The sequence below is a fragment of the Trachypithecus francoisi genome, unplaced genomic scaffold, assembly GCF_009764315.1.
Source record: "Trachypithecus francoisi isolate TF-2019V2 unplaced genomic scaffold, Tfra_2.0 Lachesis_group2, whole genome shotgun sequence".
NCBI lineage: Eukaryota > Metazoa > Chordata > Mammalia > Primates > Cercopithecidae > Trachypithecus > Trachypithecus francoisi.
This window is the reverse complement of record NW_022681465.1, coordinates 34,286,239-34,313,010: the sequence shown is the minus strand read 5'-3', so window position 1 is coordinate 34,313,010 and position 26,772 is coordinate 34,286,239.

Here is a 26,772-nt window from a genome sequence, read left to right as displayed (position 1 = left end):
CTCAAAGATGGTAAGTCATTAACCATCGTTAGTTTTTAGAGACATCAGAAGCTTTAGATAATATATGGCATTTGTCCATGAAGATATATCCACAAGCAGCATCTAGTGGCTAAAGTTTATTTTATATTGGCAGATGTGGGCATGAGAGAACAGTGCTACGCTCTTCCTGTCTTGAGCAACATTACACATTATCTATCTTGACAGTGGGAATTGCACCTGCTTCCTGTGATTCCACAGTCTGTGTTTCACTAAATGCTCAGCATGATTGTTGGTATTATGCTACCATTCAGAAACCCCATCTAGGCAGGCATGGTGAGCTTAGGCAGCAACATTTTAAAAAGGGAAATAAATAAGTTAAAGTACAGAATAGTTACTGTTTAAGAAACATGCTTTAATCTAGCAAAACTGACTCTTCTAACAGTGTGTACAAGGCAACTCAAGACCAAAAATAATTAAACTATGGTAAAGAAAGAAATGAAAACAAAAACCATAAGGTTGGTCGGGTGCAGTGGCTCATGCCTATAATCCCAGCACTTTGGGAGGTCAAGGCAGGCAGATTACTTGAGGTCAGGAGTTCAAGACCAGCCTGGCCAAGATTGTGAAACCTCATCTCTACTAAAAATACAAAAATGAGCCAGGTGTGGTGGTGTCCGTCTGTAATCAGGAGGCTGAGGCACGAGGAACACTTGAGTCCAGGAGGTGAATTTGCAGTGGGCCTAGATTGTGCCGCTGCACTCTAGCCTGAGTCACAGAGGGAGAATAAAAAGAAAAATAAAAAATAAGGTCAACTCATTTAGAATACGGATAATGCCTCCTGGTGGTGACTTGAATTAACACATAGAAATTAAGAGTTCTAGGGACTTACTATAAGGCTGTGTATGGTAAGGACTTTTTAATTATGGCCTGGAGGTAATGTGAAAAACAATAATGAGACTTTAGGGATGCCCAGAAGTTTGCAGAATAAATAATTATTTGGAGTTATTAAAAAACTTCCTTCATGAAACAAACCCAAAAGCATAAAAGGAAAGGAAGCAAATATCAGAATTTCCCTATTTGAAGACACAGAGCAATATATATATGAGCATGGCTTTCAGGAAAGGGAAGGAAGTGAGTGTAGCATCAATTATAATCTCTTTTTAGAAGAAGAGAGTTTGTATATTAAATAGATTGGAACATTGAACTCTATTGTTGCAAAGAAAATGTATGGGAAATAGATAGAAGAATCCAGAGACTGATAACCCTGCATTTTACTACATCCATTAAATACCACTACATCTTAAACTAATTGCAATGTGATTTAACTTTCTAGTTGGGAACTTCATTTCTAGTGCATAATTTCATCTTCCATTAAGCAATAAGAAATCTGATCATCTCTGAATACCATGATCTCATCAGTTTTCCAAAGGAATTAAGAAAAGAGAACATATTCAGGAAACTCTGCAGTCTTCAATAATGACTTCAGATTTATGATAGTTATTTATGTACAATTTCCAAAGGATGGCTTTATGTAATGACACCAACAAAGAAAAAGAAGGATATTGTTTAAGATAATTACTAAACATTTTTTAAGGTGCCAGAAAATATAAATTGAAAACAAAACAATAGGATGGGTAATAATTCTATCTACCTGGAAATGTTACAACATCAAATCTGTGGTCACAATCCTGCTGGGAGTGAAATCAATGCATACTCTTTTCACGTGTGGAAATATATTACAACTTGGCAGCCAGACGACATTGGCCTACTCATATGAAAAAGTCATAGATATTCTTAGTCTATTTGACCATTTTTAAACTTGAATTTTCTCACCATTTTTTTTTCCATTTCCGTGTGTGTCTGTACGCGCGTGTGCATGTGTGTGTGCGTGTGTGGGTGTGCATGTGTACACAGGTGGGGGTAAGGGTGATTAAAATCACAGAATTAGAAGTTGAATCAACCATAGATAAAATATACTGACGTTTAGGATCTATCATTATCTCCAGTGGACTTTACACTTGTTAAAAATCTCTTGGCTAACTTTCTTAATCTTAGTTCATTCATCTATGAAATGAGTTAGATAAACTGATGTTTCTGCATTGGGCAAGCTGTTTATGTCTGTTTTATTTTGGTTTGTTTTTGCCTTTTGCAGCTTTGTTTGTTTTATTCTGTTTTGCTTTACTAACCAGCATTTTTTTTTTCTGATGAATTAAATGAAACCAAAAAGGTTCTTCACATCCAAGAAAACAACAGAGTGAAGAGACAACCTACAGAATGGGAGAAAAAATTTGCAAACTATATATCTGATAAGGAGTAAATTTCTTTTTTTTTTATTATACTTTTAAGTTCTAGGGTACATGTGCATAAGTTTGTTACATATGTATACTTGTGCCATGTTGGTGTGCTGCACCCATCAACTCGTCAGCACCCATCAATTCATCATTTATATCATGTATAACTCCCAATGCAATCCCACCCCCCTCCCCCCTTCCTATGAGAGGCCCCAGTGTGTGATGTTCCCCTTCCCGAGTCCAAGTGATCTCATTGTTCAGTTCCCACCTATGAGTGAGAACATGCGGTGTTTGGTTTTCTCTCTTGTGATAGTTTGCTAAGAATGATGGTTTCCAGCTGCATCCATATCCCTACAAAGGACGCAAACTCATCCTTTTTATGGCTGCATAGTATTCCATGGTGTATATGTGCCACATTTTCTTAATCCAGTCTGTCACAGATGGACATTTGGGTTGATTCCAAGTCTTTGCTATTGTGAATAGTGCCGCAATAAACATACGTGTGCATGTGTCTTTATAGCAGCATGATTTATAATCCTTTGGGTATATACCCAGTAGTGGGATGGCTGGGTCATATGGTACATCTAGTTCTAGATCCTTGAGGAATCGCCGTACTGTTTTCCATAATGGTTGAACTAGTTTACAATCCCACCAACAGTGTAAAAGTATTCCTATTTCTCCACATCCTCTCCAACACCTGTTGTTTCCTGACTTTTTAATGATTGCCATTCTAACTGGTGTGAGATGGTATCTCATTGTGGTTTTGATTTGCATTTCTCTGATGGCGAGTGATGATGAGCATTTTTTCATGTGTCTCTGTTGGCTGTATGAATGTCTTCTTTTGAGAAATGTCTGTTCATATCCTTTGCCCACTTTTTGATGGGGTTGTTTTTTTCCTGTATATTTGTTTGAGTTCTTTGTAGATTCTGGATATTAGCCCTTTGTCAGATGAGTAGATTGCAAAAATGTTCTCCCATTCTGTAGGTTGCCTGTTCACTCTGATGGTAGTTTCTTTTGCTGTGCAGAAGCTATTTAGTTTAATTAGATCTCATTTGTCTATTTTGGCTTTTGCTGCCGTTGCTTTTGGTGTTTTAGACATGAAGTCCTTGCCCATGCCTATGTCCTGAATGGTACTACCTAGATTTTCTTCTAGGGTTTTTATGGTATTAGGTCTAACATTTAAGTCTCTAATCCATCTTGAATTAATCTTCATATAAGGAGTAAGGAAAGGATCCAGTTTCAGCTTTCTACTTATGGCTAGCCAATTTTCCCAGCACCATCTATTAAAAAGGGAATCCTTTCCCCATTTCTTGTTTTTGTCAGGTTTGTCAAAGATCAGATGGCTGTAGATGTGTGGTATTATTTCTGAGGACTCTGTTCTGTTCCATTGGTCTATATCTCTGTTTTGGTACCAGTACCATGCTGTTTTGGTTACTGTAGCCTTGTCTTAGGATCATATCATCTGTGAACAGAAACAAGTTTACTTCTTCATTTCTGATTTGTATAACTTTAATGTATTTATCTTGCTTAATTACTCTGGCTACAACTTCTAGTACTATGTTGATTAGAAATGCTGAAAATAAGCATGCTTGCATTGGTTTGACTGTTAGAGAAAAAGCTGTCAGTTTTTTACCATTGAATGTAATGTTTTCTGTGAGATTTTCACATATGGCCTTTATTATTTTCAGGTAAGCTCCTTCAATACCAAATTTGTTGACAGTTTTTAATCACAAAAAGGTGTTAAATTTTGTCAAATTTTTTTTTGCATCCATTGAAATGATTATGTGATTTTTATCCTCCATCTTATTAATGTGGTATATTAGATTGATTGATTTGTGTATGTTGAACCATCCTTACATTCCAGGGATAAATCCCACTTAGTCATGGTACATGATACTTTTAATGTGCTATTATATTTGGTTTGCTGATATTCTGTTGAGAGTTTTGCATCTATGTTCTCTAGAGATATTGGCCTGTAGTCTTTTTTTTTTTAATTATAGTGTCTTTGTCCTTATTTTGTTATTAGAGTGACGCTGACCTCATTAAGTGAATTCCAACCTCTTCTATTTTTTGAAATTGTTTAAAGTATTGGTATTAATTCTTTATTAAATATTTAGTATGAACCACCCATGAAGCCATCTTGTCTTGGACTTTTCTTTCTTAGAGGTTTTTGGATTACTGATACTGCCTCCTGTATTGTTAAATGTTCCTTCACAGATGAATGGACAAAGAAAATGTGGAGATATATACATACATAGACAAATAGGTAGATATATACACAATGTGTATATAGTATATATACAATAGATCTCTCTGTGTGTATATATGTACATATATGTGTGTTTATATACATATATATACAAACACACAAAAAAACACACACATACAAAATGAAACATTATTCAGCCTTAAAGAAAGGAAATCCTGTAATTTGGAGCAAAATGAAGAAACGTAGAGGGCATTATGCTAAATGAAATAAGCCAGACTGGAAGAACAAATACTACATGATTTCTCTTATGTCAGGAAATTAACATAGTCAGCTCAGAAGCAGAGACTAGAATGAGGCTTACCAGGGCCAGGGAAAATAGGGAATTAGGGAATTATTGGTCAGAGGGTACATAGTTTTAGTTTTGTGAGATGATTAAGTCCTACAGACCTTACTGTGTAGCATAATACATATGGATAACAATACTGCGTTGTATACTTAAAGATGTATGAAGCACATAGATCTTATATCAGATGTTCTTATCACAAAAAAAGGGAGAAAGGAAATTTTTAGAGAAAATGGTTATGTTTATGGCTTTGTTTACGGTGATGTTTTTACTGGTATATACTCATCTTCAAACTCATCAAGATGAATGCAGAAAATACATACAACTGTTTTGTATGTCAATCATGCCTCAATAAAGTTTTTTTAAATAAAAATGTTTTAAAGTTGTCTCTATGCCAGTGTTCACTTAGTTACTTATTTTTAATTCCTCAGTACTTAATAGTCCATGTCATATATATACATATATATATGCAAAAGTATATATACACACACACACACACACACACTTAATCATATACTTTTGCATTGAGTTTGTGAATTATCTCCACAAAAGTGAGGGAAAGTTTTCTTTTAGTTTGATTTTGTTTTGGTTTTGAACAAAAGATGAGACTTGTTTTAGCTTTGATCAGTCTGCCAGGATTTAGACTTTCCCTATACCAACGTTACGTCTATGGCTTTAGATGAGTCATTTGACCTTTCTGAATGAAAACAATTCCTATTTCTTAGGTTTGTTAAGAGGTTTATATGAGCAAAGCCACTAAAATATAGCAGAGTGCCTGCCATATTGCAATCATCCCCAAAATGTTCCTCCTTTGTTATCTTCCTCTCCTTGTATTGTTATTATTTGACTCAAGAGGTCTAATACAATATTGATGACTTAAGATTTATTCAATAATTACTCAATTCTACATTTAAAAATAGTCTAAAAGTATTTTACAAATCCATTCAATCTTTGCTTCTCCCATTAGCACCACTACCATTATCCCATCTCCACTTTGGATTGAATTTGAGCCCAGTTTTTATTAAATTCATTCTGGTACTATGAGTTTACATTTCTCATCACTCTCATTGAAAATCTCAATCTTCTTTCATTTCTCTCTTCAAAAATACAAAAGTTGTTAGAAATGTGTGCCAGTTACTGATGTATTGTCTCTCAGCTCCAAATTTACCTTTTTACTTCCTCAGTAAAAATAAGTATCGGTCCTCTAAACATTTTTCCTTTGCCAGCAGGCACTGAAGCTTTAACAAATACAGCACTGGTGAGTGATTTCAGCAGGAAAAGTTTCTGCTACCTGGTTCCCGTGTGCTCCCTTGGGAGACAACTGCAGCACACACCTGTGCCCAGGTTTTGTAGTACAGAGGCCAGAGCACTCAGTGGTCAGTAGCTTTCCTTAACACTCACCATGGGAAGTTTTTAGTAGAGTGCATCAAGAGTGTTCATTCCTTATGAACAGCATCTCCACGCACTTTCAGTGCAGGTTTCCAGCAAGTTCTGCCAGCGTGGATCCACAATGGATTATCTGTCGTCCAGTGATCCATCGCTATGCCATCTCTATCAGGGTCTGGACTCATCCTTGGGGAAAGGAGGAATGTGGGGACCCTTTTGGGTGCTCTCTCTTAGCCCTAAATTGATGACCATCCTTGTATGTGCTCTTCTTTAATTCTTACTACCAAATCTCTCATTACTTCACTCCATTATTATATATAGTTTATTTATATAACTTTCCCTCTTCAAATTATTGTGTCTTTTTTCTCTTCTTTTGGACCCAAGCTGATCTAGAGTTCATCATAGTTTTATAGTTTTACTTAGCAACATATTCCAGACCTTTATCACATTTTCAATGATATACTTAATGACAGGTATCAGATATTATGTGGACTCTTTTTATATAATCAATTTTTTTTAAATGCAAGTAAGGAAGAAATAGCAATTCTTCAAAATAAAAATGGTAAACAGCATAGAAGTATTTTAATTCTCAAGTATGTAGCTGTAGGGAAAGGAAAATAATTTTTTCCAACCCTCAAATGTTCTTAGTTGGAATGTACCCCTGTAACAAAAAACAGATTGACAAGAGAAAAACAAACAGAAGTTTATTAACATGTATATTGCACATACACACAGGAAACATCCAGGGAATGAGTAGTTCTCAAAGAAGTGACTTTGAATTCCAATTTCTATCAGTACTTCAACAAAGAATTTTAAATTTTTTTAAAAAGTGACAAGACAAAGGAAAGGACTTTGAGTCTATAGGGGCAGCAACTTGTGGAAGGCAAATAACTAGCAGAGAAAGGCTAGTTAGTAAAGCTTGCCATACTGGTTTCCCTTGTGCCATATTAAGGCCAATAATGGTCTAAAGTTGTCTTCAGTGGTTAACCTTTGTTCTCCCTGGTAGAAGTGGAAGCAGGCTACCTTGGTCTTTGTAATTATGTCCTGCTTTTAAGACAAAGAGAGGAAGGGCAGAGAGCTTTCCTGCATATGCTGTTTCTTAATTGCCCTCAGTGTAACAATTCTTTGTAGGTGGGGGTGATATATTCTGGTCTCCCACATAGTTCATTCAGTCAAAAGATAAAATAACCACCTATATCTGGTATTTCCTACCGGAAGAAGTCATTTATTTTTTCAACATATAATCAATTGTAATTTTTTAAAAAATTAGCTGCATATTTTAATTAGAAGGAGTTGAAAGCTTAACAGCTCCAAGTGATAAGATATAGTTACTGCATTCTAATCAACCTGAGCAATAGAATTAGATGCAAGGGCAAATTAATCCAGAACCGGATGAGCTTCCTGGGTACAAAAAGAAAAGAATGAAGAGGAAGAGCGGGAAAAGGAGAAGGTAGAAGAAAAAAGGTAGAAGAGAAAAAGCAGAAGGAGGAAGAGGAGAAAAATAAAGAGAATTGGGTGTCATTTTCTCAGCAAGACAACTGCTATCTGCTGATCAGGCCATCTCTGTCTCAGTGCTCCTTGGTATCACTTTCTTGTTTTTCTCAATTTATTCAAAAGTCCTTTCAAGTAGCATTTCTTATTCTAACAATACATAATGCAAATCTCTTTTCTGAAACAAAGTTTTCAAATAAAATTATGTAAGAATAAAACATCTGTTTTCATCTTTGTTTTTTGTATGTTCAATTTAAGAAAGCAGCAGGCTTAAGGCATGAGTAGCATTGTTTTCCCTTCTCCATCTATCATTTGTCAGATCAGCTCTACTAGAAGTATATTCTTTTGTTTCCAGGATGAGAGTGGAACTCACTGGCCTTAATGCAATCAAGTCATCTTTCTTCTTTATCAAGAACCCTTCTGAGTCCCAGGAAACTGCCAAGTAGCTGCTGTCAGGAGCAGATGCTATTAAGGTTAGAAAACAAAGTTAAAGTGGGAAGTGGATGATTCAATCTTCTCTTGGGGGAACTGTGTTTACCTTTTTCCAGAAACAGAGCAGCTCTAGTAAATATGCAATAAAAAAGGCAAGGCTGAAAGGACCCCAGAATATGCAGTTTTATATTGAAACAGATTTGTCAACTTATTACCTATTAGAGTGTTCACATAGTTTTGAATATTCACTATCAAATGCCTTTTAAATTCAGCAGTGAATTCTGCTGCCGTGCAGATGATCTCAGTTATTATAAGAAAGGACATGCACACATACACATACAACAGGCAATATCAAAATGATAATGATTGCATTCCAAAGATACCTATTTGTTTATAGCCTCAAAGTTTAAATCTCTTTAGTACCCTGAGATATAGTACTACATTAAAAAGCATTAGCATTTAATGACCCTTTCATACTAAACAGGAAGAAAATAATAGGTATTACAGAAGGAAAGAAAAAATATTTTAAAAGCCTTTTTCCTCACTTTACTCTGACACATATGCTTTCAAACAGTAAAAATGTACCTGTATAAGCACAATAAGAATACGATTCTCATTATTTTGGGAAATGTTACTGTCAAAGTGGAAATATCCTCCAGGAAATGTGATGGTTAACTTATTCTCCTGTGCAATGCACACTAAAGATTCTGGTACAAATATTGAAAAACATAAGTCATAAACATGGAAAATGTCATAAAACAGATGTTAATTTCATACTCAAACTTTTAATCTAAAACTATACCTCAAGAAGAATAATTTAAACAGCACAACTCTTTTCTGCACATGGCGTTTTTACCTAACCTTGAAAAATAAGTGAGTCTTTTCGCTCTACAAGACAAGCCCACAGATGGCATATGTTGTTTATCTTAATGGATTTATTCAAATACATTTTAAATTTTCTCTACCTAATGAATATACTAATGCCAAGTTACCACACAAAGAGTACTTACACTTAACAAAACCAGCTGTTATTATGATTAAATATTTTGTCAGAAAACATGGAATTATATTTTAACAGAAGTTCAAAATCATCAAAATCACTTTAGCAATACAAAGCATGCATTGTCAATCCTTAGTTTACTGGGTTTTTATTGCTATTTTTCTCCTCTGCATTTTGATGCTGGAGTTCCTTCATTAATATTCATGAAGATTGTTTCCAAATCTTAATTGCCCACTCAGATACCTGACAATAAAACAGAAGGATCAAGTCAGGTTACTTATTAGTCAGGCTCAAATGGAATATGGTTTGCTCTAATGTGTAATAACTGCAAACAAAGGCAAGTATCTTTTAGAGGTCTATCAAAATCCAAAATGTTGTATGAGCTACACTGATTGATTTATCAAATATTTATAAGCACCTTCTATGTATTAAATTGCAAAGCTAGGTACTGATGATACCAAAATGAATAATGCATTTCCGTTTTTATTTTACATGTCTTTAAATAAATGAACAGACTGGTAGCCATGACTGGCATGTAAATAGATAACAGTAACCATACTGTTAGTAAAATATATCCCAGAGCGGGCATGGAGTGGAGAGTATCTACCTGCTCACAAAGCAGGTAACTGAATTGGCCTTTCAGGTATATACAGAAGTTCACCAGGCAACAAACAAGATTCTAAGTCACAAAAAATAATAGGTAAAATACAAAAATCATGAAAACAACTTGAAAAATTAAAGGGATTGCCAGAGGTTAGGTAGACATGACAGGAGTTTTTGAAGGCAAGTGATGAGATGCAGGACATGAGGTGAGAGAAAGAGAGTCAAAGACCACATCATGGAGGCTCTGAAAAGGAAATTGCCCTTTATCCATAGGACTACCAATCAATGACTCGGCATCAGTGGAAATCAGATAAGCATTTTAAGATCAGCTAATTCAGACTTCACAGTGTTTACAACAGAATGAAGAAGATGAAGAAGAGCAGATCAGAAGCTGTTCCTATCAACCAAGTGCAAGATGTTGAGGGAATAAACTGGGACACTGGCTGATATCAAACAGGCAACACATGAAAGAACATAAACCCAAACTAATTCCCACCTTGGGATCCCAAGATTTCACACATGTGAACCTGAGGGGAACAAAGGGAGGTAAAATAAAAACAAACAAAAAACAATTCCTGGGAGTTCAGAGAAAGTATGACCATAATACCGAATATATTTTAAAAAAGGTTCATTGGTCCTTAAAGTTAGTATAAGTTCCTGATACAAACTACCATATAAAAAAATGTGCATACTACTACTGACCCTAATGTTAATTTTCTGGAAATGGTCAGTCATTTATTTCTAGTTGCCTCTGTTATTCATTCCACAATTAAAATCAAATTTCTTTCAAATCCACAATGCAATATAATAGAAAACATATTAGAAGAAAATGCTATTACTCTTGAGATTTTCAATTGGTAAACAATTCATTCAAAAATAACCCACATAAGTATAAAACAGTGTTTTCTACATTTTCTACCTATATTGTACTAGGTTGTTTAAATGACAATATAAAAATATTAAATATTCCTCAAGTTAAAACATCGTGTTTTCATATTCACCTTTCTCGTTCATTTATTGGCAAAGAAGAAAGGATTACTTAAAGGAGTTATAGAATTTGAAGGCTATTTGATTTTCTTTTATCTTTTATGTTGTCATACAGAAATCATTTAAATAAGTTACATCTGTAATGGAAACTGCCAATAAAGATTCAAGTGGTTTAGCTATCAGGTTACAGAAATTTAAAAGCTATCAACCAAAGCTAAATATCCAGTTTAAGGGAATTCACATGCTCTTATCTTGTAACTGAAATCACGCGAGGGCTATTTACTAAGAAATGAAAATGAATGTCTTGTGAGCTGAGTTAAATATAATTATAAGTCCGCATTTCTGAAACCGAAAAAGTGTCTCTTTGTGCCAGTGCCCTTACTCAGAGTGTGGACAAGACAACTACAAATAGCTCGTATATTGTAGGGAAATAATCTGTACAGGACACCAATGTAAACATTATTTATTTTCTAAATGATGTCACTCTTGAAGGCTCATTTTTTAATCATTGCTCACAGTAGCTTACCCTTGAAAGATCTAATATTCACAGATTTTTAAATATTTCATTGTTCTAATATTCAGATGATGAAAAGGTTTTTCTACCAATGTCACACTCACTACCACCACCCTCTCTGGATTTTATATTTTATACAAAATATAAAACAAGTTTTTGTATTCTTGTTTTATATTTTGAGGTGAGTAGCTGAGTTTGGTTAAAATGTATTGAGGCTTGGGCATGGGCAGAAGAACTACCTGCTGGGTACTATGCTTACTGCCTGCCTGACGGGATCATTGGGACCCCAAGACTCAGCATCACTCAATTTACCCATGTAAGAAACCTGCATGTGTATGCTCTAATCTGTAATAAAAGTTGAAATTAAAAAAGATATAGAGAGACAGTGGGTTGAGAGAGGGCTATTCTTGAATTATTTTTGTACAAATCCCCATAAGTTCACATTAGAAACTCTCCAAAGAAAACTAGTGCATAACTGGAAAATTCTAAAGTCTGGCAAGATATCCCTTAACTATATTAGCATAGAAAATCTACTATTGTGTAATTATAAAAGTTTAAGGTTTTACTCAGGTATGTTTCTTATTTTCTAGCAAAATGACAACTTCTAGTATTTTCCTTAAACATATTTAAAAGAATTTGACTTGATTTAACTGATCATAGAATCTAGTAAGCAGCAACAGACTCTAGGTTTACCAAAAAACAGACTTTCGAGATTTTCTACTGAGAATAAAATGAATGAAAAGCTCTTCTCCCCTTTTTTAACAAGGGAGAAACTTAGGGATCAGAGGATAACATCTGTGGGTGATGACATGGGATCATCCATTTCATATTTACTCTTCTAGAAACATTTCCATCTTATGTGAAAGCCGTTTGGATGAGAATCTACCCAAGAAGGTATCAAAAGTCTCTCAGTGCCAGAATTACATTTTAACAACACAGAGAGCAAAGATAAGTTCATGCGAAAAATTTATTTCCCTTACGTACAGCTTTACTTGTTTTACTCTAGAATAAATTTGAAAAAGAATATATGTTGCATTTCAGGCTTGTTTGCTCTTTAGAAAGTAGGAAACCAGCCAAAGTCTTGTTGGTTATGATTTAGAACTAGAATTGGAAGAATCACCATGTTTCTACCTCTTTAATGGAATCAGCTGAATCCTCAACTGACTCCTCAGCCAGAAAAAGCTTTAACATCAGGGTAAAGCTTGGTATATTAGGATGTTCACGGAGATACATAACTCAGGAGCATCTTTCTTACATGAGAAGGAGTAGAGTTTCCTGAGTAAGAAAGGTAATGGTATAGAGAGGTGGAGGGAGAAGGGTCCATTGAATTAAGTAGGTGGAGTGAGCAGTCAGAGTTAAATTACAGTGTAAAATCCAAGGCTGTCTTGTCCCTTGCCTCTTTCTCTTACAAGGAAATCATATTTATCAGTTCAGCTCCGTCTTCTATAATGCCTTAAGTTACTTCACTAATCGCTGAGTAAAGAGTGCCCAGCATGCAGTGGAGCTCACTGTGGAGTCAGACTAGGGAAGATAATACAATGCCATGTACTGAATGATAGCACTCATTTCCTATTGAACTGGTGAGGCTCACTTGGACCACTAGGCAACGTAGACTAGAGACCAGCAGGACACTCCCCAATTACAAAAGCCCATGATTCTCTTCATCTTTCCCAATGACCTATATTGTATCAGGAAACAACCTACCTGCTCCTTGACTGGCCATAGGTCAGAAAAGATAGAGGTTGGTCCTCCCAAATTATTTACATCTGTCTGGAAAATAGAAACACTATTTTCACCCTTAGCATCCTTCTTCATCTCTCTGAGAGGCAAGCATTTAAGAAAAAAGGGGTGAGAAAAATGAGAAGCTGATTTTTTCTAAACTCTAGTAAAATATTTTTTTCTGAGATGCTACATGCAATCAACAAGTATCCAGTGATTTTTTTTAATATATCCAGCATGTGCTAAACCGTGTGCAGAGATATAAGGGAATATAAAATATTACAGCCACTTAGAATCTATTTAAACAGTCAAGACACATATGGCATGATTAGAAAATATGGCAAAATACATAACCAAATGTTAAATTCTGTAAGAATTCAGAATTAGTAAGCAAAGCTTTTAATGCTTGCAATGGTGTGGAAAGACTTTCTATACAAGGTAAGACTTGAGGAAAACCTAAAAGAAAATGCATATAAAGAATATAAGTATCCTACTACCTATTCTCCAAAAATAATGAGAGAGAGATAGGATTGACCTCACTTTTTCACCACATCATAATTCAAAATCATTTCTTTCTTATATAAGCAAGCCAGGGAAACAGAGCCTGAGGTAAAAATTCCACTCTGCAAAGTCTCTATATAAACTCCTACACATCTCTAGGAAATATATGTCCCCTTTTCCTTTAAGAAGAGTCAGTAGGATTTTCTTACCTTTGGCACACAAAAGGCTGAACTTCAATTTATCTATCTCTCATCCTTGCAATGGAGGAAAGAATAAAATTATTTTGTGTGGAAACTGGGATTTATTATAAAGTTCTATCTTGTGCTATGACTCTGCACTTTACATATCCTTTCTTTTATTTTTCAAAATAATTTTAACAAATAGATGTTACTATTCCTGTTTTATTGATGATGAAATTGAAGCTGCAAGGGGTTAAGAAACCCTGGATAGAATAAAGATTCTTTTCTCTTACACTCCAATGCTTATACTCTTCCTTTTATCTCATGTTTTCATTATAAAGAACAAAAATCTTGGGGATAGTGGGATGGTTTTACAAATATCCTACCTTTCTGAGAAGGGAAATAACAGTACTCATTAGAAAAACTTTTATGAGAAATATTCCTTGCATGTAACTCCCCCTAAGATCATGGCCCCTTCCAGATTCTTCCCTATCCCCTTCTGGATTCCATGGCCCAAATCCAGATCACATACTTACACACTCCCGACGTTCAATGATAGCTAAGTAGACATGGGGGTCGTCCTCCCTTCCTAGATACAGAAAGCTATTGGCATAAAGCTATCCAAGTAGAATTACTTGTAAGTGTTCTATTTAAAAATGTGTTTGTTCAAATATGTATAGAAAATACTTGTGAAACAATGCTAAAAGTATTTAAATGAATGGTTTCTCAGATTCTTTAACAAGCTAATATGTAATGTGATACTACTAAAAAGACAAACATTATATAGTAGTTCCCAAATGCATTTGACCCTTGAATTCTGTTTCAGGGATGGACAGTGGAGGATAGCTTATATCTATTAACAGCTAGAGAAAATATTAGTACTTTCTGAAACTTAGTTTTGGGGATATAATCCTAGGAAAGGAATTGGAAGGCATAAATGTCCATTCTAAGTATTACGGAAGGATCTGACCCTGGAAATGAGTCTACAAAACAAAATGAAGATCAACTGAGTGAGGTAAACTCTTTTTTACTGAGTTGTATCTTCATGGTTTGGAAGAAATTAGCCTGATCCTAGATAGTTCTTTAGGATCTGACTGACCACTAATAACTAATGGAGCTAAAATCAGGATGGACCAGCCCATGATTCAACTGCAGAGTATTGAGAGAAGATACTATTGAAAACAATTATTACTGGCTGGATGAGATGAGAGAAATACAATTTCAGTTGTAAATCTCAAGTCATGCTAAAGCGTTGTGGTACATGCCATAAGAAAGAGCAGATATTTTGCCAAAGATAGGCAAAGAAGAAGCTGGTGTGGATTCAGTAGTCATGACAAGAAGATCCTGAATGAAGAACCAGAATCCATCAATCTCTTTGAGTCGAAACCAGATAGCAAACTTTGTACAGGATCTTTACTGCACATGACGTATTGGGAGAAGGCATGAGGTATAAACCCCTTGAGTATGGCTGAACTGAGGCTAGATAGATCAACCCTCTCCTAACAGACTCAAGAATTGGGAGATTCTCACTGTGGCTCCTGTGGAAACCTTAGCATCACGATATCCCTGATTGCCATGACATTACTAATTACCTAGAGAGTGATGGCTAATTTTTTACCTAAACTGATCTCCCACTAGAACTTATGCATGGGGAAGTGGCTACAAGTCTCTGGTGTGGAAATTTTTCACATTTCTAATTGGGAACTCAGTATGGCATATGCTAACTTCCCAGAAAAGAAACGATGATTGAGTAAGTCAGTTGACACTAAACTTATACTTGTATTTTTTAAATCTAGGACAAAAAATTAAAAGTTAAATACATTTAAATTTACATTAAATTAGTTAAAATACATTTAAACCCCCAACACTTCACTTGCAGTAACAAGAAGCATCTCTCCTTTAAATTTACATTGTCTCTTTCTCTGATTATTTTTCTCCTACCTTCTACAGCTAGATATGCAACTGAAGAGAAAAGCCAACCTTTCAGCCATATTTGAACACTTCAGAACCATAAAATTTAATGTATCACTGAATATGAAATAAAAAGACATAATAGAATAATAACCAGTGCTGAAGTCCTGGAAAATTAACTCTAGAATAACCTGCACATAGTCTGGGAACTAACATAATAAACCTTACTATATTTTTTCTCTGAATTGAATTCTTCCACATACTTTTTAGCCACCTGACTAATTAAATTAAAAAATGGTCTTATTTTAGTAATGAGTATCTGCAGCATGGAGAGACTGACTAACTTCAATCATGAACCAGGTAAATCAGAAGGGATTAAATTCATGTTGTTACGTCAGTCTTTAGTCACAAAGATAATGGGTGGCAAAGCCTGGCTAGCTATGCACCAAACAGTTTACCTTTTTCTCTTGGGCACACAGCTAGTCCATATTTACCAGGTTTCTTTGTTGTGAGTGTAGCCACAAGTTCAAGTCTTAGAGAATGGAATATAGGCAGGAGCAATGTACACCACCTCCAGGCCTGGCCTATAAAATCCTTGTTATGAAATCCTTCATTTACTTTTCCAATCTACTACCTCTTTCCCAGACACAAAAAGTAAGAAGTACCATATTATTGCTTCAAGCCATTGAAATTGGAGGACTTTTTATTATTTCATATCTTTTCATAAATTAGCATGCCCTGATAATACAGAAAAAAATATTTGTGATATTGTAATAAAAATGAATGTTTCAAGCCACAGTTCCCTCATTGGCTGCTAGGATTCAAATTAACTCCTGTCTTTCCTAATGTTGACATCTTTATAGACCAAAATGGAATATGGCTCCACTGCTATTGGCCTTTCATAGGTCAAGTGATGCAAAGTTGGATCTTGGAAATGAAAACTTAGAATCAATATGTTGACCTCTGCTATCCAATTTGTGATTCAGGGATAATAAACATTTTTTAATGTCATTAAGAACCTTGTGAATCAGGTGCTTTTTATTTTCCTCTTCTGATTTCCAGAGTAATATCTCAGTACAATTGTTAATACTTTTCTGTGTAAATGTGGCTTCACCTTTGAATGTCCTATTTTAAAAATATATTTATAACTTTTTAAAAAAATATACAGAAAAATCAGTTGACAGTAAAATATTAATAAATTCATAATATTCAAAAATGGAAAGTTGTCTCTCAAAATGATATGGATATGAGTACATTATTATTTGGGGGAGTTAGGACTGCTGCACGATACACAGGCATATTTTACATTCTTTTTGAAAATGTGTCTTTTGGCTTTATGTTAGGTGGTCTGACTTAAAATTATAAGCGCAAATTGAATTTAGCAAAACGGAATTGTCATAGTGTCTTTATAGAATCCATATCTTAGCATAAACTACAACAGAGTTGAGAAGGATCTCTTCCAAATTGCTACAGATTTTAAAAAACAATGTTGTAATTATTTTCTGTGTGAGTCTATTCATCTACCTGGGAGGGTGAGGCAGGAGAATTGCTTAAACCAGGGAGGTAGAGGTTTCAGTGAGCCGAGATCACACCACTGCACTCCAGCCTGGGTGACAGAGTAAGACTCCATCTCAGAAAAAAAAAAAGAAAAAGGAAAAGAAAAGAAAAGAAAAGAAACCCAACCAAAGGACAGCAACTTCAAAAACTGAAGGAACATCACCCCACAGAGATGAGAGAAAAACAGTACAAAAACTCTGGCAACTCAAAAACCAGAGTGTCATGTTACCTCCAAACAACTGCCTTAGTTTCCCAGCAACAGTTGTTAAATAAGCTGAACTGGCTGAAATGAAAGAAATAGAATGCAGAATATGGGTAAGAACTAAGATCATCAAGATTCAGGAGACAGTCTAAACTCAATCCAAAGATTTTAAGGAAAAAAAGAAAAAACACTAAGGAAGATGAAAGACAAAATGGTCATTTGAAGAAAGAACCAAACTAATCTGGTAAAGCTGAAAAACTCATTTCAAGTATTTCAGAATACAACTGCAAATATTAACAGCATGCTCATCCAAGCTGAGGAAAGAATCTCAGAGCTCAAAGACTAGCTCTCTGAAATAACTAAGTCAGACAAAAATAAAGAAAAAACAAAGAAGAATGAACAAAACCTTTGATTACGTAAAGAAATGAAATCTGTGACTCACTGGTGTCCCTGAAGGAGAGGGAAAGAGAGCAAGCAACTTGAAAAACATATTTCAGGATATCATATATGAAGATATCCTCAACTTTGCTAAAGAGGCCAATGTTAAAATTCAGGAAATGTGGAGTACCTTTGTGAGATACTACACAAGAAGATCATCCCCAAGATACACAGACATCAGATTCTCCAAGGTTGAAATAAAAGAAAAAATGGTAAAGGCAGCTAGAGAAAAGGGGCATGTAACCTATACAAAAAAAACCCCATAAGACTAAAAGCAGAACGCTCAGTAGAAACTCTACAAATCAGAAGAGATTGGGGGCCTATATTTATAATTATTAAAGAAAAGAATTTCGAGCCAAAAATTTCATATCCAGTCAAACTAAGCTTCATAAGTGAAGGAAAAATAAGATTCTTTTCATATAAGTAAATTCTAAGGGAACTCATGACCACCAGGCCTGCCGTATCAGAAATTCTGAAGGGAGCGCTAAATATGGAAAAGGAAGCATTACCAGTCACTACACAAACACACACACACAAGCTAGAAAACTTACAAGAATTGGATAAATTTCTTGAAGAATAGTGAAACTATAAAACAACCACACAAATAAGTCTGCATAATAACCAGCTAACAACACAATGACACGATCAAATCCACTGTACCAATACCAACCTTGAATGAAAATGGACGAATGCCCCAATTAAAAGGTACAGAGTGGCAAGTTGGATAAAGAAAAAAGACTCATTGGTATACTGTCTTCAAGAGACCCATTTCACATGCAATGACACCCATACGTTCAAAGTAAAGGGATAGAGAAAAATCTACCAAGTGAACAGAAAACAGAAAAAAAAAAAAAGCAGGGGTTCCTAGCCTAATTTCAGACAAAACAGGCTTTAAACCAACAAAGATCAAAAAAGTCAAAGAAGGGCATTACATAATGGTAAATAACTCAACAAAAAGACTTAAGCATCTTAAATAAATATGCACCCAACACAGGAGCATCGAGATTCATAAAGCAAATTCTTAGAGACCTATAAAGAGACTTGGAAAACCACACAATAATGGTGGGAGACTTCAACATCCTACAGGCAGTATTAGACAGATAATCAAGACAGAAAACTAACAAAAATATTCAGCACCTGAACTTGACACTTAACTGAATGGACCTAATGGACATCTACAGAACTCTCCACCCCCCAAAAATAGCATATACATTCTTCTAATCTGCACATGGCACATGCTTGAAAATCAACTATACAATCAGACATACAATACTCAGCAAATTCAAAGAAACAAATTATACCCACCACACTCTTGGACTACTGCACAATAAAAATAAAAATAAATACTGAGAAAATCTGATGGTTTTTAAAACCATCAAATCTCTTGAGATCCATTCACTATCACAAGAACAGCACAGAAAAGATTTGTCCCCATGATTCAATTATTTCTCACTGAGAGCCTCCCACAATATGTGGGAATTAAAGATGCAATTTGGGTGGGGACACAGTCAAACCATATCACAACCTGAAAAAGGCCAGGACCACATAGATTCGCAGCCAAATACTACCAGATGTATATAGAAGATCTGGTACCATTTCTACAAAAACTATTCCAAAAAAGTTGAATAGGAAGGACTCCCTAATTCATTCTATAAGGCCAGCATTATTCTTATACCAAAATGTTGCAGAGACACAACAAAAAAAGAAAACTTCAGGTCAATGTCCTTGATGAACATAGATGCTAAAATTCTCAACAAGAAGCTAGCAAACCTAATCCAGCATCACATCAAAATGCTAACCACCTAATAATCAAGGAGGCTTTATTTCTGGGATACAGGTTTTGTTCAACATACACAAATCAAAAAATGTGATTCAGCCAGGCGCGGTGGCTCACGCCTGTAATCCCAGAACTTTGGGAGGCCGAGGCAGGCGGATCACGAGGTCAGGAGATGGAGACCACGGTGAAACCCCGTCTCTACTAAAAATACAAAAAAAAAAATTTAACCGAGAGCTGTGGCGGGCGCCTGCAGTCCCAGCTACTTGGGAGGCTGAGGCAGGAGAATGGCGTGAACCCCGGAGGCGGAGCTTGCAGTGAGCCGAGATCTTGCCATTGCACCCCAGTCTGGGAGACTCCGTCACAAAAAAAAAAAAAAAAAAAATATGATTCATCACATAAACAGAACTAAAAACAAAAGCACATGATCATCTCAAAAGATGCCGAAAAGGCTTTGGTTAAAATTCAACATCGCTTCATGTTAAAACTCTCAGCAAACTAGACATTGAAGCTACATGCTTCAAAATAATAAGAACCGTCTATGCCAAACTCACACCCAACATCATATTGAATGGGCAAAAGCTGGAAGCATTCCTCTTGAAAGTTGGAACCAGATAAGGATGCCCTGTATCACCATTTCTATTCAATATAATACTGGAACTCCTGACCAGAGCCCTCCGGCAAGAGAAAGAAATAAAAGGCATCCAAATAGGAAGAGATGAATGTAAACAATTCCAGTTTGCAGACAATATGATTCCATACCTAAAAATCCCCATAGTCTCTGCCCAAAAGCTCCTCCATCTGATAAACTACTTCAGCAATGTTTCCAGATACAAAATCACTGTACCAAAATCAGTTGCATTCCTATACACCAACAATATCCAATCTGAGAACCAAATCAAGAATATAATCCCATTCATAATAGCCACAAAAAGAATAAAATATCTAGAAATACAGCTAACTAAAGAGGTGAAAGTTATCTGTAACTAGAATTTTAAAACAGTGCTGAAAGAAATCAAAGAAGACACAAATAAATGGAAAAACATTCCATGCTCATGAATAGGAAGAATCAATATTGTTAAAATTGTGGCCATACTGCCAAAAGCAATTTATGGATTGAATGCTGTGCCTATTAAACTACCAATCACCTTCTTCACAGAAATAGAAGAAATGATTTTAAAATTCATATAAACAAAAAAAGAGCTCAAATAGCAAAGGCAACCCTAAGCACAAAGTTGGAAGCATCACATTACCTGCCTTCAAACTATATTACAAATTTACAGTAACCAACACAGCAAGATACTGGTACAAAAACAGACACCTAGACCAATGGAACAGAACAGAAAGTCTAGAAATAATGCTACATGCCTACAACTATCTGATCTTGAAGAAAGTTAACAAAAACAAGCAATTGATAAAGGACCATATTCAATCAAGGATGCTGGAATAACTGGATAGCCATAACAGAAGGCTAAAATTGGATCCCTTCTTTACACCATATACAAAAATCAACTCAAGATGGATTAAAGATTCTATAAAACCTAAAACTATACAAAAAAAAACCTGGAAGATAACCTAGGAAATTCCATTCTGGTCATAGACCCTGGCAAAGATTTCATGATAAAAATGCCAAAAGCAATTGCAAAAAAAAGCAAAACTTAGTAAATGATATCTAATTAAGCTAAAGAGCTTCTGCACAGCAAAAGAAACTATCAACAGAGTAAACAGACAATCTGTAGAATAAGGGAAAATATTTGCAAGCTATGCATCTGACAAAGGTCTCATAATCAAAATCTATAAAAAACAAATCAACAAGCAAAAATCAGGCAATCCCATTAGAAACAGGCAAAGGACATAAACAGGCACTTCTTTTTTTGTGTTTTGTTTTGTTTGAGACGGCTTCTTGTTCTGTTGCCCAGGCTGGAGTGCAGTGGCACGATCTTGGCTTTCTGCAACCTCCACCTCCCGGGTTCAAGCAATTCTTCTGCCTCAGCTTCCCAAGTAGCTGGGACTATAGGCATGCACCACCACGCCCGGCTAATTTTTGTGTTTTTAGTAGAAACAGGGTTTCACCACATTGGCCAGGCTGAAACAGATACTTTTCAATGTAAAACACACACACAGCCAAGAAGCATATGAAAAAATGCTCATCATCACTAATCATTAGAGAAATGCAAACTTAAATCACAATGAGATACCATCTCACACCAGTGATAATGGCTACTTTTAGAAAGTCAAAAAATAACAGATGCTGATGAGGTTATGGAGCAAAACGAACTCTTATTCATTGCTGATGAAAATGGAAACTAGTTCAGCCATTGTGGAAAGCAGTGTGGCGATTTCTCAAAGAACTCAAACCAGTATTACTATTTGACTCAGAAATCTCATTATTGGTTATATATCCCTCAAAATATAAATTGCTTTACCATATAGACACATGCATGCTTATGTTCATTGCAACACTCTTCACAATAGCAAAGACATGGAAACAACATGAATGTTCATCAATGGTAGACTGAATAAAGGAAACATGGTATGCATATACCATGGAATATTACCCAGCCATAAAAAAGAACAAGATCATGTCCTTTGTGGCAACATGGATGGAGCTGGAGGTCATAATCCTAAGTGAAGTAACAGGAACAGAATAATAAATACTGCATGTTCTCACTATAAATGCGAGCTAATTATTGAGTAAACTTGGACAGAAACAAGGAAAACATAGGCATTAGGGCCTACTTGAAGGTGGAGGTTACTATGCTTATTACCTGAGTAGTGAAATAATCTGTACACCAAAGCCCCGTGACACACAATTTACCTCTATAACAAACCTGCATATGTACCCCTGAACCTAAAATAAAAGTTTTTAAAAAAATAGTAAAAGCTAGAGCAAAGCAGAAACTTTTAGTTCAACATATCCCCTAAATTTCAAATATCAAAGCCAGAAGCTGATTTATGATATTCCTGAAGGATGTTTAATGCTGGAAAAGATTCAGGCTGTTAGAAGTTGTTTCCTTCTTAAGTTTATAAGCTCTCATCACATATAGTTTTAAATTAATGAGATCTCAAGAAAAAGAACAACAGAAAATGATAGAGAAGGGAAGAAACTCTAATCCTCTCAATGAACGTGGACTCCATTGCAAGCATGAGTAGAGAGATGTAAAATATTGTTCTTTCAGTTGTTCTCAATTCCAATGTACTTCTCTCACTGTAAGCACCTTATCAGGATGAGTATTGAAAGATATAAAGTTGCAAAAACTAGCTACTTATTTAATGGGCAAAACCTAGAGTCAAACCTAGAGTCAAAATTATTTTTGTTAAACTCTGTTGCGATTTGTGAGGGAATCAAAGAATTTTTCAAAGTAATTTTCATTGAATTTGAATTACACCTTCCCAATTTTGGAATTTAAATCATGTGAAAGTATGAGTTCACTCAATTTTATGAAATAATTTTTAAAACTAACTTCCTAACTCATCTCCTCTGGTTCTAGTCTTGGCCCTTTCCAACTGAACCTTGAAGAGCTACTAAAGTGATATTTCTAAAATGAAACTCTGATCTTCTCTCTCCCCTGATTAAAATATTTCCAATGAAGTTGTATTACATAGAACAAATGCCAAGTTATTTAGTTTGGTGTAAAACTTTCTCCCTAATTTGACCCTTAATGTTTATTTTCATAGCATCACACCAACCATTCCAAGATAATACTTAATGCTTCCACCAAACAAAACACCTTATATCTTTACACCTTCCTTCCTACCTGCAAAACTGTAATTCATCTTTCAAAACTCTCCTCAGGTATTGCCTTCATTAAGAAGTCTTCCTTGAGCCCTAAATAAAATTAAATTGTACTCTTATCTGTGCTTCTTTTGTATTTTGCATGTTTATAATCTTGCATTTTTTTAATCCTTGTCCTCTGTTTACTGGATTGCGAACTTCTTAAAAGCGAACATTATAATGTTTCTTTACTTTTTCAGTGCCTGGTATAATGCTTGATTTATTAAAGATGCTCTGTAAAACCTTTATAAATGAATCCATAAAGCATTGTTCCATTAGCACCTCACTAGCCTAATGCTTTAAAACTAGGTTTTCATATATTTGGAACAATTCTCAATTACATTTCTTATGCATTGAGAGTTTATTTTCTCCCAGTCTTTGCAAAATGGAGAGAGACACTGCCAAGATATGACATTGCTGAAACTTACCTTCCTAGTTAAGGAGAATCTTGCCACAATTTCTATATCTTTTTATTTAGCCCTACGAGCCTTTTATCTTGTCTAAATTTTATCCACGTTAATCAAATATAACATGAAATTATTATAAAATTTATTACAATAGAGAACTTTCTCTGCTCACTGAATCATAGATATTAACCATACATCCAGAATGAATTGACATCTGGGGAAAACATGGACTATTAAAGCCTGAATGACAAGGATCATCATATCTACCGGTAAATTCTGGGAGGATATGAAATGTGCAATTTTGATTACATATGTAAACTTGTTGGTGTATAAACCTGAAATTATCCATCTTTCCTGTATAACGTAACCAACCATGTTGGCAAATGCTCTTTTTCCACTAGACAGACTGCTCTTGATGTTATCTCAGGACAATTTCATTAATTTCAGCTACGAAAACCATAGCATATCAATTATTAAAGTGTATTCTTAAGTATTTTTAACATTTACCACATATATGATTAAATATCAGTATAACCTCATGTGGGCTGGACTTGTTGTCTTACAGCCTTGGTGTAAAGGTGTGTTGTGCTCACTCTTATTTTCCCATCCATCTTAATTTACCTTAGACTCAAGTACTGGAGTGAGGAGGAGGGAAAGAAGAAATACTATCTATTTGTATAAATGCCCATGGAAAGTTTTCTTTTATTTTCATGTTGATCTCACCATTGATCTAGACTCATTGGCAGGCACAAAGTTATAAGCAACTACTATAAGCAAAAATTAATGTCTTCAAGATGAACTATAAATCTCCCAACCCCACCCACAAACTTCCACTCAAGACACACACCTCAGTCTCACAAAGTATCCCTTTGGTGTGTACACCTCCTTGCCCTGGTTCTGTGGTGAACCCCAGAAATCCCACTGCTATTATGTCACTTGACACTTACGGCCTCAGCATGGTGAAATTAACCTTTTATAGCCCTCGAGATGAAGAATTTAAGAGGTAGTTTTTATGTTCTCTTTACCTGGCCTATTTTCACATATACTACCCTACCATCATTCCCTAGTGCTTTTTCTCCAGATTCAGGATGTGGGGCATATGGACAGATCTAGTGACTAAGCAGGCATGAAACAGAGAAAAGACCTCAGTCTCTCATTTTTTCACGTACACAAGCATTTTATGAACAGATCTTTCCCCACCTCATCCCTTTAATTGTGGAGAAGAGAACCAACAAAGTACCTTTTTCTCTTTCTTAAAAGAGAGAGAAAGGGATGGGTGTTTAATTCCTTGAACACTGTCCACTCCATAAAGGTGATCTGCCTTACCTTCCAGTCCTACTGCTAATTGCTCATGGTAAAAACAAAACAAACCAAAACAAAACAAAACAAAGAAGTAATTTTGGCTTACTTTACAACTGAGACACCAACTCATTCCAAAAATTGAGTCTTCTTTAAAACAGCCTTTGAAGAATTTAGTAACTGCTTTCATCAGGCATTTCTGCTGCATTCTTCAGGCACTTTGGTAATCTAAGTAACTCACATTATTAAAAGACACTCACATAAAGTAGAAATATTCTATAAATAATAAAATGTGAGTTTAAATATTCACACTGCACACTGTATGTATATACTCTTTTGGCAAAGGAGGTACTTTTCCACAATGTTTAAAAGTCGTGTAGCCTTCTAAATTCCTATTGTAATTTGGTTTTGAAAGTAGATGGGTTTATCAACATGGCTTCAATGCAGTAGTTGTGTATCCAGGGAAAAGTAACGATGCTACTGAAACAGCAGTTAGAATTTATTGCATATTGAATATTCTCACAAATTCTATTACACACAAAATCTATCAGAGAATTGCAGGAAAAGGAAAACAATTAGTAACTAGAAATGTAATTTTGACAGAATATGAGCCATGTCTCTATTGAAAAGCAGTAACATCAAGCGTGTGTCAGTATTACAGACCTGTTTCAAATCAAGAAAGAGACTGAGGAATAGACAGCTATTCACCATTCACCATGATTTACACTAACAGACTAAGTGCCTAGGAGCTATGGTTTTACAGAAGCTCAGAATGAGGCACAATAACAAATTTATAGTCACTCTTCTAACCTTTAAATCAGTGCTTGATTACTAAAAGGTCTGTAGAAGTTTGGAATATGCAAAAAGCACATAGGAAATTTTACAGCAAAAAAAATCCATGCATATTTTCAAGGCATAAACAATATTCAGGTCACTCAAATTTGATTGGGAACATGTTCATGCATAACAAGGCTACAGTAATACATCCTGAAATATTTTATATTCAGTAAGTTATTTTATTTTCTTATTTCCTCTGAAATTAAATTCTATGTGTTTCCCTGAATCACAGCTCTTAACAGCAAACCTAGAAACCACTGTCGCTATGTTTATTGCTTACGATATTACAAGAAAAATGGTTATGCTGAGAACATACACATTTGGAAGTATTTTTGTTAGCACTAAATAAAATTTAATAATTAACTAAATAAATAAATCTTTCAAATAAGACACATAAATCTTCCAAGTATGCGTATGGAGTGCTCAGAGTAACCTTTAGTCTGTATTCCTTTACTACCTCCATGTGGAAGTACCAAACATTACCACCTCCCAAATGCTAACCCTCAAAACTTCTCAGCATTTATGTGTTGATTTTCTGTTTGGAAGATTTTTTTATTGTCAAAAGTGGGGTGTTGAAGTATCCAACTATTATTGTATTGGAGCCTATCTCTCTCTTTAGCTTTAACAATATTTGCTTTATATATCTGGGTGCTCCAGTGTTGGGTCCTTGTGGCTTAAGCTGTCTTTCAAATTTATTTTGAGCCCCAGAGCAACTTAGCCCACAGTGACATGGCTTACAGGAACTCAAATTCCAACCACTGGGATTAGCTTTTTTTTTTTTTCTGGCTAGAGCTGGCTTTAAATGCTCCTTCCATCGGTGGGTGTCAGCTGAGTTTGGTCTGGTTTTTCTTTCTGCAATAAAAGGACAGCACTGAGTTCAATGGCTCACAATTGCTGGGCTCTCCCTCCCCTAATGCCCAGAGATGCTCTCTGCACCATGC